Source organism: Aotus nancymaae, unplaced genomic scaffold, assembly GCF_030222135.1.
Source record: "Aotus nancymaae isolate 86718 unplaced genomic scaffold, 86718_ANA_hifiasm-v0.15.2.pri h1tg000011l, whole genome shotgun sequence".
Classification (NCBI taxonomy): domain Eukaryota; kingdom Metazoa; phylum Chordata; class Mammalia; order Primates; family Aotidae; genus Aotus; species Aotus nancymaae.
Window position 1 is genome coordinate 61,496,396 of NW_026988422.1, and position 13,379 is coordinate 61,509,774.

The following is a 13,379-nucleotide window of genomic DNA, read 5'->3' on the forward strand; positions in this document are numbered from 1 at the left end:
TGGGATTACAGGCATGAGCCACCATGCCTGGCCTACCTCCTCTTTTTAATAAGGACAACTGTCATTAGATTTAGGGTCTACCTGGGCAGTCCAGGATGATCTCATCTTAAATTTTTTTTTTTTTTGAGACAGTCTTGCTCTGTTGCTCAGGCTGTAGTGAAGTGGCATGATCTCTTCTGCCTCCTGGGTTCAAGTGATTCTCCTGCCTCAGCCTCCTAAGTAGTTGGGATTACAGGCATGCACCACCATACTTGGCTAATTTTTGTATTTTTTGTAGAGGTGGGGTTTTGCCATGTTGGCCAGGCAGGTCTTCAACTCCTGGGCTCAAGGGACCTGCCTGCCTTGGCCTACCAAAGTGCTGAGATTACAGGTGTGAGCTACCATGCCCAACCTCATCTTAAAAATTCTTAATTATATCTGCAAAGACCCTTTTTTCTGAATAAGGTTATAGTCACAGGTTCCAGGGATTAGGACATGCACATCGTTTTGGGGGCCACCATTCAACCTACTACAGGAACTTAGATTTCATCCCAAATGGTGCAACTCCTCAGGCTGTGCCTAGAACCACTCTACTCCCTGGCTCACTAATCTGGACTGAATGAGCTCCCAGGGTTCCTCCAGGCCATGGTCCGTACAGCATGGGATTGTGTGTTGGATCAGGGCATTTGAGCAATTTGTCAAGCCTCGAGACATCAGTGTGTTTTTCTCCACCTCTCTCCCATCCCCTCAGCCCTCTGCAGTTTCTCCTGAATCCCTTTGGGCTGTTCCTCTTGGACTCAGAAAATTCCCACACATTAACATGTTCATGAAGTGAGGCTGCAGGTGCCGTAAGGACAGACTCATATTGGCTTGGATGAGTGTGTGTCTTGGCTGGGTGAGGTGGCTCAGACCTGTAATCCTAGCACTTTGGGAGGCAGAGGTGGGCGGATCAAGAGGTCAGGAGTTTGAGACCAGCCTGACTAACATGGTGAAACCCCGTCTCTACCAAAAATACAAAAAAATTAGCCAGGCATGGTGGTGCACGCCTGTAATCCCAGCTACTCAGGAGGCTGAGGCAGGAGAATCACTTGAACCTGGGAGGTGGAGGTTGCAGTGAGATGAGATGATGCAACTGCACTCCAGCCTGGGCAACAGAGCAAGACTCCCATCTCAAAAAAGAAGAAAAAAAGAGATGTATTTCTCTTGCCTCAGTGGCTACATCTCCAAAATGGGAATCACTGGAATAGCAGGGCTAGGTGGAAGGCTGTAATATAACTAATAAAACTGATGGAAGGCACTCTGCAGCTGTAAGGGTGATCGAGATTCTTGTTAACAGCAGTAATAATCTAACAGCTTGTTCTTGATTTCCTACTTATCACTGTCTTGGCCCCAAGCAGCTATTTTCTACCAACTTAAAATCCACTCAGCTCTCTTCCTGTCCCTGAATAAAACTACCCTCAAAGCTCTTGCCTGTTACAGCAAGACTTTTTAATAGACTTTTCCTCGTAGAACCATGAGACATATGTCCAATTAACGGAATAACTTCACTTAAATATACAGATAAACTGTTGACTGATAACAGCAGGACATATGTGAGGCTAATTTAAGGCAAGGTGGTTCAGGAACTGGGGTGCTGTCCCTCCCGTACCCCCAATCTGTCCTTAAACGAATCTTCTCCTCCAATTTATTATTATTATTATTTTTGAGACAGGGTGTCCCTCTTATTGCTCAGGTTGGAGTGCAGTGGTGCAATCATGGCTCACTGCAGCCTGGACTTCCCAGGCTCAGGTGATTCTCCCACTTCAGCCTCCCAGGTACTTGGGACTACAGGCATGCATTTCCATGCCCGGCTAATTTTTTGTTTGTTTATTTATTTTTTAGAGATGGGGTTTCACCATGTTGGTCAGGCTGGTCTTGAACTCCTGACATCAGGTGATACACCCGTCTCGGCTTCCCAAAGTTCTGGGATTACAAGCATGAGCCACCATGCCTGGCCTATTTATTTATTTATTTATTTATTTATTTTTGAGATGGAGTTTTGCTCTTATTGCCCAGTCTGGAGTGCAATGGCTCAATCTTGGCTCACCGCAACCTCTGCCTCCTGGGTTCAAGTGATTCTCCTGCCTCAGCCTCCTGAGTAGCTGGGATTATAGGCATACACCACCATGCCCGGCTAATTTTTATATTTTTAGTAGAGATGGGGTTTCTTCATGTTGGTCAGGCTGGTCTCGAACTCCTGACCTCAGTCAATCCACCTGCCTTGGCCTCTCAAAGTGCTGGGATTACAGGCATGAGCCACCGTGCCCAGCCGAATTTTTTGTATTTGTGGTAAAAGATGGGGTTTCACCATGTTGCCTAGGTTGGTTTCTTCCTAGGCTCAAGTGATCCACCTGCCTTGGCCTACCAAAGTGCTGGAATTATAGTCATGAACCACTGCACCCGGCCCCCCTCCAGCTTTTTACTTGTGGGAAAGATCTTTACTCCCCAACACATTATAGAATGAAGAGGGATGTCTCTGCGGTGCCTGGTCACAGTGCAGAGTATCTCAGCCACTATTCATTCAGCCAGTTGTTCAGTGATGTTCAGTAAATGCCTACTATGTGCCAGGCACTGTGTGGGGTGCTGGGTATACAATGGTCTGTTCTTGAGAGGACAAGAGATAATTCACAGTGATGCAACTTACAAACACATCTGCTCCAGGAGCATAGGGGACTTGTTTTGTATTGCTTGCTGCTGTGTCTGCAGCGCTAAGAACACTGCTTGACTCACAGTGGTCTCAGTGTATACTTTTCAAGAAATCAGTGTGGTAAGGAAACAAGGTCATTTCAACTCTTGCTGAGTGCCCTAAAGGAGATAAATGTAGTCATGGGATAAAGAGTGGCTGTGGAAGAGGTTGGGGAAGGGCTCTCTTGTGTGAGATTTTTCAGCTAAAACTGAAAAATGATAAATAACTAGCAAGTGAAGGGCTGCAGGGAGACTGAGAAGAAGAGGCAGGGCCGACCATGTGATTATGGGAGTAGTGCAAATGCAAATGTTGGGCTCTGGCTGGGCATGGGGAAGTCAGCCTCCCTTCCCATGGCCCTGCTGCCCCAACCTTCAAAGGATGGGCAGTTCCCAGGAAATGGCAAGCTGTGTGCTGGGGCATGCCCAGGCTCTAGATAGGGGTGGGTGAAAGGTGCTGGCTGAGCTGTGTGCTCAGCTTGCTGTGGCTGTACTAGTCTAGGATGGGTCTGGATAACACTTGGTACCTGTGTGACCCCAACCCTCTCCATGCCTGTGTCAAGGCTGCCTGCCGGGACGGAGAGTGATGGCACAGTGCAGGCCTCCTCTTCCCAGTGCACTGGTTGCAGAGAGCAGCAGTGACAGCAGGTAGAAGTAGGGAGGCAGGGCCAGATGTGGTGGCTGGTATGTAATCCCAGCACTTTGGGAGGCTGATGCAGATGGATGACCTGAGATCAGGAGTTTGAGACCAGCCTGGGCAAGATGGTGAAATTAAAAATACAATAATTAGCCAGGCATGGTGGCACACACCTCCTCAGCTACTCGGGAGGCTGAGGAAGGAGAATTGCTTGAACCCAGGAGGTCAAGGCTGCAGCAAGCCAAGATTGCACCACTGTACTCCAGCCTGGGGGACAGAGTGAGACCCTGTATCTTAAAAAAAAAAAAAAAAAAAAAAAAAGATAGGGAGGTAGGTAGAGTAAGGGTACTGGGGGCAGGGAATGATCAGCCAAGGAGGTGGGACTGTGTGGAGCTGAATCTCCCAGTTCACCTTCCTTTGTCCTATCAGACTTCACTTCCAAAACACAAATTCAAAAGTAATGAAGAATTTCAAGATGGCTATTGTATTAGTTTCCTATGACTTCTCTGACAAATGTTTACAAACATAGTGGTTTCACACAATACATTTATTCTCTTATAGTTCTGGAGGTCAGAAGTCTGGAATGGTTCTCACTGGGAGAAAATTAAGGTGTCAGCAGAGTTGTGATTCTTCTGGAGGCTCTAGGGGAGAATTCTTTTCCTTTCTTTTTTTTTTTCCAGCTTGTAGAGGTTGCCCGCATTCCTTGGCTCATGGTCCCATTCCTCCATCTTCAAAGCCTGAAATATCTGGCTAAGTCCTTCTCCCCCTTCCATCTCTCTGCTCCCTTCTGCCTTTCTCTTCCACTTTTAAAAGCCATAGTGATTACACCAGGCCAATCTGAGAAATTCTGGATAATTTCACTATCAAGGTCAGCAGATTAAGAAATAAACTGGCTGTGTGTGGTGGCTCACGCCTGTAATCCCAGCATTTTAGGAGGCCGACGCAAGAGGATCATGTGAGGCCTGGAGTTTTAGACCGTCTGTAGTCCCAGCTACTTGAGAGGCTGAGGCAGGAAGATCACCTAAGCCCAGGAGTTTGAGGCTGCCGAGAGCCATGATTAAGAAGGCTTAAGCTATGATTAAGGGCACCGTTGTACCCTAGCCTGGGTGACAGAGCGAGATGTTGTCTCTGTAAAACAATCAAACACAACATACAAACAAAAAATTTGTCAATTCTTTCATTATTTTTTTCGCTGACAAATCTAAGCAAATAATAGAAATCATGGCATTTCACCTGTAATTGCACTGTGCATCTCTAACAACTGATATTTTTCTAAGTTATCACACTGTGATTATCTCAGCTAATGATATTAACAGGAGTTCTTTAATTTCTTCTAATTTCTATGTGTGTTCACTTGTCCCCCAAATGTGCTGCCTGTTGGTCTTCACATCGGCCCTGAGCTTTGTGCCTGTTTTAGCTCTCTCTCTGAGATTAGAGTGAGGCCTCCTTCCCTGTATCTTTCAGGGTATTTTTCTTTTTTTTTTCTTTTTTTTTTTTTGTGATGAAGGTCTTACTCTGTCACACAGGCTGGAGTGCAGTAGCGAGATCTCAGCTTACTGCACCCTCTGCCTCCCGGGTTCAAGCGATCCCCCTGCCTCAGTCTCCCAGGTAGCTGGGATTACAGGTGTACACCACCATGCCCATCTAATTTTTGTGTTTTTAGTAGAGACAACTTTCACCATGTTGGCCAGGCTGGTCTTGAACTCCTGACCTCAAGTGACCCACCTGCCTTGGCCTCTCAAAGTGCTAGGATTATAGGTATGAGCCACCACGCCTAGCCGAGGGTATTTTTCTTTTCTTTTCTTTTCTTTTTGAGATCGGGTCCAGGCTGGAGTGCTGTGGCTGAAACATGGCTCACTGCAGCCTCTACCTCCTGGGCTCAAGTGATTCTCCTGCCTCAGCCTCCTGAGTAGCCAAGATTATAGATGTATGCCACTACACCTAACTAATTTAAAAATATTTTGTAGATATGGGGCTGTACTAAGTTGCCCAGGCTGGTCTCAAATTCCTGGCTTCAAGTGATTCTCCCATCTCAGACTCTCAAAGTGCTAGGATCACAGGCATGAGAAACCTCATCTGGTCAGAGTTTTGTTTTCTATTCTTTCCCACCAGCCCCCAAGAGCCCAAGGCTGTGAGGAAATGAAGAAGACTCGTGTCCCCCATTCAGGCCTGTGGCCTGAGCAGGTGTGGTGGGGAAGGGAAGCAGGCTGGCTGCTGTATTCCACTCGCAGCCTAACGCTTGTTTTTCTTGTCTGTAATTGCCATTCCAGAGATGCCCTCACTCTTCTAGCCGCAGAACAACTGTTGAGAACAAATTAATTATGCATCTTCTCAGTGTGTGTGATTAAGGGGCAGATGGAGGGAAGAGTTCTCTTCAGCTTTTCTGGCAACTGGGTTCCCAAATGGATGCGTTCCAGACCAAAGAGTACGTGTCCTGGGCTCCTGTGGGCATCTGGGTTTGTCTGTGTGGTGGCAGGCTCGCTCACCGCAGGCAGAGTCACAAGTTGCCAGTAATAATGTTATTAATCCCTTAAATTTGCAGCTCATTTGCTGTTTGCTGAGGGCTTGCACAGTCACATCAGCTCATTTGTTGGGATTTCAGCGATGCTGGAACAACTTTCTTTGCTTAATTCTTCCCTAAATCATTTTTTTTTTTTTTTTTTTTTTTGAGATGGAGTTTCACTCTTGTTACCCAGGCTGGAATGCAATGGCGTGATCTCGGCTCACCGCAACCTCCACCTCCTGGATTCAGGCAATTCTCCTGCCTCAGCCTCCTGAGTAGCTGGGATTACAGGCGCGTGCCACCATGCCCAGCTAATTTTTTTTTGTATTTTTAGTAGAGACGGGGTTTCACCATGTTGACCAGGATGGTCTCGATCTCTTGACCTCGTGATCCACCTGCCTCAGCCTCCCAAAGTGCTGGGATTACAGGCATGAACCACTGTGCCCGGCCCCCCTAAATCATTATTGATGCTTGTAATTTCACCATTAGAAAGTAATTCCTTTGGCCTGAACTCTGTTCCTTATTAAAATGCAAGTATCCTTGGCAGCTGCATAGTATGTTCTATTCATTAAGCTTTCTCAGCCACTAGCAACTGCCCTTTCCAGATACCCGCTTGTGCCACCTTCCTTTTAGGATGGTCTTCCCTGAAACAGAACTTACATTTGTAACCTGTCCCGTTTCATAGAAATCTGCTCTAGGTTAGTTGGGCTGGCTGGAGAGACACATAAAGAAACTCCTGCCAGGATGTCAATGACTGATCATAATTTTTTTTTTTTTTTTTTTTTGAGACAGAATCTCACTGTGTTGCCCAGGCTGGAGTGTAGTGGTGCGATCTTGGCTCACTGGAACCTCTGCCTGAAGGTTCAAGCAATTGGGTTCAAGCAATTCTTGTGCCTCAGCCTCCCAAGTTGCTGGGACTATAGGTGTGTGCCACCATGCCTGGCTAATTATTTTTGTATTTTAGTAGAGATGGGGTTTCACCATGTTGGCCAGGCTTGTCTCGAATTCCTGAGCTCAGGCAATCCACCTCACAAAGTGCTAGGATTACAGGTATGAGCCGCCGTGCCTGGCCTGATCATAATTTCTTATGTTAACACCTCTAGGGAATATTCTCATTTTTACTGGAACCTTCTGGAAACACAGTGCTTAGTGCAAAGGAATCTGCGTCCCTTTATCCTATCATGTCAGTGTCTTTGGCCTTAGTTCTCCCCTCTGTTGGACTCCCTTAGAAAGGCAGTGTGAGGGTCAGGCCCTGTCAGGTCCACACTGAGAGCAGACTCTGTCTATATAACTCAGTTTGGGCGTTAGCCTGGAGTGCAGTTCATTGGGGCAGGGGAGAAAGTGGAGTTGACCACATAGATGATGGTGTGACATAATGTCCATCTTCCAGAAGGAGAGAAGGAAGACTGAGGCATAGAGACAACAATCTACTTGGAGTTAGGGCTAGAATTAAAATTTTGTCTTCAGAACCCCAGTAACAGAGTTGTAGGTTTTTAGTCAGAAGACAGCTTAGAAACATCTAGCTCTTGAAAATCAACAGGAAGTTAAGTGTATTTTAAAATTAAAAAAAAAAAATCTAGCTCTGGGAATGCAAAGACGTTCCATTTGCAAACTCCAGTTGATTAGTAGTGGTTGTTTGAGTGCAGGCTGGAGAATAAACAAGTCGTCACCAGGACTCACTGAGTGCATGCTGTGGTTGATTAGTGATGTCTGTTGTGTGCCATGAGTGCAGTCACAGAGGAGAGGCACATAGGCACTCACTTGCTATTCCTTACTCTGCTCAACCTCTCAACTTACAGATGAGCTGAGGTCTAAGAAGCTGAGATGAGTTGTTCAGGATTGCGTAAGTAGGGGCGGTAATTGACAGAATTATCCCAGAATCCAGGTCCCTTGAGTCTTGGTTCAAAACTTTTTCTTCTGAAGTGTATGGATATTCTAAAAGGTATTTCATTATGGTCTTGGAGTTAGACTGCCAGGGTTCAGATCCCAGCTCTGCCACTAATTAGCTGTGTGCTGTTGGCCAAGCCATTTAACCTTTCTGAGCCTTAACTGCTTCATCTTTAGACTATATAGGATGGTTATGGAATTAAATGAGAAAATACATGTATAAGGGGTTCAGAGGAGGGCCTAACACATAGTAAATACTTAATCCATGTTAGTAGCTCAATTAAAATGTTACTTTTTTTTTCTTTTTGAGACTGGGTCTTGCTCTGTCGCCTAGGCTGGAGTGCAGTGGCGCAATCTCAGCTCATTGCAACCTCTGCCACCCGGGTTCAAGCAGTTTTCCTGCCTCAGCCTCCCTAATAGCTACAGGCACATGCATCACCACACCTGGCTAATTTTTGTATTTTTAGTAGAGATGGGGGTTTCACCATGTTGGCCAGGCTGGTCTCATACTCCTGGCCTCAAGTGATCTACCCACCTCAGCCTCCCAAAGTGTTAGGATTACAGGTGTGAGCCATTGCTCCCGGCCGAAATGTTTCTTTTAAAGTTGAATTGTCTTTCTAGATTCATGATGGACATAGACACATAATCTTCCCCTGCTCACTCCCTCTGCAGTATCCCTCAGAGTTGCCCCTTGGAAATACCTCCTTCTCTTTCTTCCCCATGGTATGCTCTGGAATCATTTGTGTTTGAAGTGCTCCTGGAATTTGTAATTTCGTGATGAAAAGTCCCACAGTACTAATAACCAGGTGTGAGATGGTGCTGGATCTGTCACTACCTGCGGTTCTGGGGCAGCTTTTTCACACTCCCTGGATGTTCATTTTGGTTTGGGTGTGTGATGCAGCCCTGGAGGCCTGGCTGTGGTCCCCAGGGACCAGCTGCCACATGGAGCCTCTCTTGGCCATTTTACTTAGTTGCTCCTCTGACAAGAACATCACTGTAGCACCTCCTTCTGACTGTCTCTGCTCCCCTAAGCCAATGTATCTTCTCCCACCCATCCCAAACCTCTTTTTTAGACTAGACCTCAATAGCCAGCAGGTGCCAGCCCCCTCCTCACAGCTGCACCTCCTATAGGCTTAGAAATCAGGGCCTAGTCAGAGCCTAGACCCAAAGCTATGCTGTGGTCCTCTCCCTGTCTTTTTTTTTTTTTTTTTTTGAGACAGAGTCTTGCTCTGTCGCCAGGCTGGAGTGCAGTGGTGCAATCTTGGCTCACTGCAACCTCTGCCTCCCGGGTTCAGGCGATTCTCCTGCCTCAGCTTCCTGAGTAGCTGGGATTACAGGTGTGTGCCACCACACCCAGCTAATTTTTGTATTTTTAGTAGATATGGAGTTTCACCATGTTGGCCAGGATGGTATCCATCTGACTTCATGATCTGCCCACCTCAGCTCTCTCCCCGTCTTAGTCCAGCCATGCAGGACCCTGGATAACAGTTCCCTTAGGGTGACCCTGAGGAGGACCCAGGGAAGCCTTGAGAAGCAGGCGGAGTCCATGACTGTCCTGGAAGCCAGGCCTGCAGTGATGGGGCTTTGATCCTTCCCCTGCCTGATTCAAGACGGGAGTGTGGAGGGCTCTCTGGGTGTCTTGTGATGGGCCAGTGGCTCTCATTGAGTGAATCATCTGTGATTCCACATCCCGACTGATTTTTGGGAAAAACTCCTGTTCTGGATCCTTCAACAGAGATCTTCCTGGGGTCTGCCCAGCTGATCCCTGCTGAGAAAGGGTGGAGTGGGGACCTGTGGGAAGGAGGCCTTCCCACTGGGAAACAGTCAGGTCATTGTCCCCGACATTGGCAAGCCCTGTTGCTCTGGGCCTCTCATTGGTTCCCAGCCTCGTTTTGTTGCAACCTGGCCATGTCTAGGGTTGCTCCCCTGCTTTTTCTTCTGTAGACCCAAAGCAGAACAGCTGATAATAGCCATGGAGCTGCCGCATGGGCAGAAGCCCCATTCTTCTTCAAGAGAGGCTCAGACAAAAGGAGGATTTTGAGCCATGCTGGGGGAAAGGAACTCCTTGCTCTGCCCTTCATTCTGGGATTGTGGAAGGCAGCAGCATCACTTGTAAGAGGGGAGAGGTGTGGTGTGGAGAATGGGTCAGGTCAGTACCTGAGGAGGTAAGGGAAGGTAGATGTGGGTCCAGGCTGAGAAGATTTTTGGCAGGTGAAAAGGAGAGTGATGTGGTGAGGCTATGGAGGTATCATGCAAAGGCCTGGGGCCCGGGGGTGGCACAGGAGAGAGCTGATCACTGTGGCTGGAGGGTAGAGAGTGAGGTGGAGAGGGTAAGAGATGAGGCCACAGGACGGCTGGGCTGCATTGTGTGGGCTTGTCAGGAGTTTAAACTTCATACTAGGCCAGGCATGGTGGCTCACGCCTGTAATCCCAGCACTTTGGGAGGCCAAGATAGGTGAATCACTTGAGGTCAGGCGTTCAAGACCAGCCTGGCCAACCTGATGAAACCCCGTCTTCACTAAAAATACAAAAATTAGCCAGGCGTGGTGGCGGGCACCTGTAATCCCAGCTACTTGGGAGGCTGAGGCACGAGAATTGCTCGAACCCAGGAGGTGGAGGTGGCAGTGAGCTGAGATCCTGCCACTGCCCTCCAGCCTGGGTGATGGAGTGAGACTCTGTCTCAAACCAATGAAAAAAACCCACTTCAAACTAGGGGCAGTGAGGCAGTGAGGACGTTTGAAGGGTTATCATTGAAGATCGTTTTCCTCTTCCCACTGTGGCCAGTGTGCTGCTCTTCCTGGCCCTGCCTGGTTGGGCTGCACAGTCCTCTAGCGTGGTCTGGTTGCTGTCGTCAGAGACTGCATGCTTCCCGGTCTTCCCTGGCCTCCTTCTCCCAATGATTCCCAATTTCTGTTTATACAGCAAGGCCTTCCAGATCCCCCTGTGTGTTCATGAATTTGTTCCTAATCTCAGAGTTTGTTTGCTGGTTTACTGGGACAGCTCCCGGGAACCCAGATGTGACCAGAGCCATGGTGGCCGTGTGGCCCAACACTGACACTTAGCTAGGGCTCAGCTGGGGACTTGGGTGGGTGGGTAGGCATTGTGAGGAACTGCAGAGGGCAATACTGAGGGCGCCATAGCAAACACTGGCCACCTGGATATTTTTCTTTGTCTTTTAAAAAATTTTAAAAATAAATAAGAGATGGAGGTCTCGTTATGCTGACCAGGCTGGTCTCAAACTCCTGGCCTCAAGCAGTCCTCCCATCTTGGCCTCTCAAAGTTCTGGGATTACAGGCATGAGCCACTGTGCCCGGCCTGGATGTTTTTCTTCTAATTCATGAGGAATGTGTAACGGTGTGGACGGGTGGCAGAGTCTAGAGAAAGACAGATGTTTTGCGATGAGAAGACAGTATTTCAAACCCTGAATCTACTATTTACTGGCTAAGTAACCTTGGCAAGACTTCTAACTTTTTGGAGTCCAAGTTCTTGCATCTGTGCAATGAGGAGAATGATAGTACTCATCTCAAGGGCTCTTACCTGGGTCAGGTGAGATAATGAGTGTGAAAGGTTTCATGCATTTTATTTTAATTAATTATTAATTAATTAATTATTTATTCGAGATGGAGTTTTGCTTTGTTGCCCAGGCTGGAGTACAGTGGCGCAATCTCAGCTCACTGCAACCTCTGCCTTCTGGTTTTTTTTTTTTTTTTTTTTTTGAAAGCGTGAGATGGAGTCTCACTCTTTCACCCAGGCTGGAGTGCAGTGGTGTGGTCTCAGCTCACTGCAACCTCTGCCTCCTGGGTTGAAATGATTCTCCTGCTTCAGCCTCCTGAGTAGCTGTGATTACATGTGTGCACCATCATGCTGGACTAATTTTTGTAATTTTAGTGGAGACGGGGTTTCACCATGTTGGCCAGGCTGGTCTTGAATTCTTGACCTCATGATCCAACCACCTCAGCCTTCCGAAGTGTTATAGGCATGAACGACCATGCCTGGCCTCTAATTTACTTTTGATTCTTCTTTGCCCATGAGTTCTTTAGAACTGTGTTATTTAGTTTCTTTCCGTTTTTTTGAGACAGTCTCACTTTGTTGTCGAGGCTGGAGTGCAGTGGCATGATGATGGCTTACTACAACCTTGACCTCCTGGGCTCAGGCAGTGCTCCCACTTCTCAGCTACTCGGGTATCTGGGGCTACAGGTATATGTCACTATGCCTTGCTAATTTTTTTCATTTTTATGTTTTGTAAAGATGGGCTCTCAATATGTTGCCCAAGCTGGTCTTGAACTCCTGGCCTCAAGTGATCCTCCTGCCTCAGCCTCCCTAAGTGCTAGGATTACAGGCATGAACCACTGAGCTCAGCCTTAGTTTTCAACTATTTGGGAATTTTCCAGAGGTTTTGTTGTTACTGATTCTTACTTTGGTTCCATTGTGGTCAGAGAATATATTTTATATATTTTGATCCTTTTACATTTATTGAGATTTGCTTTATGACTCAGAATGTGGTCTGTTGGCTGTGTGTGGTGGATCATGCCTGTAATCCCAGTGCTTTGAGAGGCTCAGACAGGATGATCACTTGAGGCCAGGAGATTGAGACCAGTCTGGGCAGCATAGAGAGACCCCAACTCTACAAAACATTTAAAAAAATTATCTGGGTGTGGTGGTATGTGCCTGTAGTCCCAGCTACTGGGGAGGCCAAAACAGGAAAATCCCTTGAGGCCAAGAGTTCAAGGCTGTAGTAAACAATGATGGTGTCATTATACTTTAGGCTAGGAGACACAGTAAAACCTTGTCTCAAAAAGCAAACAAAAAGAATATGGTCTCTCTTGGTAAATGTTCCTTTTATACTTGAAAATAATGTATGTTCTGCTGTTGTTGGACAGAGTGTTCTATAAATGCCAATTAGTTGATAGTGTTCAAGTCTTTTATATCCTTACTCATTTTCTATCTGTTATATCATGTATTGAGACAGATATTGAAATCTCTGCCTATAATGTGGATTTTTTTGGTTTCTCTTTGCAGTTCCATTAGTTTTTTTTCTTCGTGTATTTAGAAGCTCTGTTATTGGATACATAAATGTTTAGGATGGTATATCCTCTTGATGGATTGATCCCTTTATTGTTATGAAATGATTTTATTTATCCATGATAATCTTTTCTCTGAAATAAATTTTGTCTGCTATAATATAGCTGTTTCAGCTTTCTTTTGATTAGCATTGGCATGATCTATCTTTTTTCATCCTTCTATTTGGGTTGGTGCAAAATAATCGCTGTTTTTGCCATTACTTTTAATGAGAACAGCGATTACTTTTGCACCAACTCAATACATTTAATCTATTTGTGCTTTTATATTTATATTTGAAGAGCATTTCTTGTAGGCAGCATATATTTGGTTCTTTTTTTTTTTTTTTTTTTAAGACAGAGAGTTTCGCCCTTTTGCCTAGTCTGGAGTGAAGTGGTACCATCTTGGCTCACTGCAACCTCTGCCCCCAAGGTTCAAGTGATTCTCCTGCCTCACCCTCCTGGGTAGCTAGGATTATAGATTCCTGCCACCATGCCTTGCTAATTTTTGTATTTTTAGTAGAGTTGAGAGTTCACCATGTTGCCCAGGCTGGTCTCAAACTCCTGACCTCAGGTAATCCTGCCTTGGCTACTC

General features: G+C 46.5%; 1 protein-coding gene across 3 annotated transcripts in view; it reads left to right on the plus strand.

Moving 5' to 3' along the window:
• ADCK1 (aarF domain containing kinase 1) overlaps positions 1-13,379 on the plus strand; it is a 154,541-nt gene that overhangs the window by 48,554 nt on the left and 92,608 nt on the right. The gene's annotated exons all lie outside the window — the stretch shown is intronic.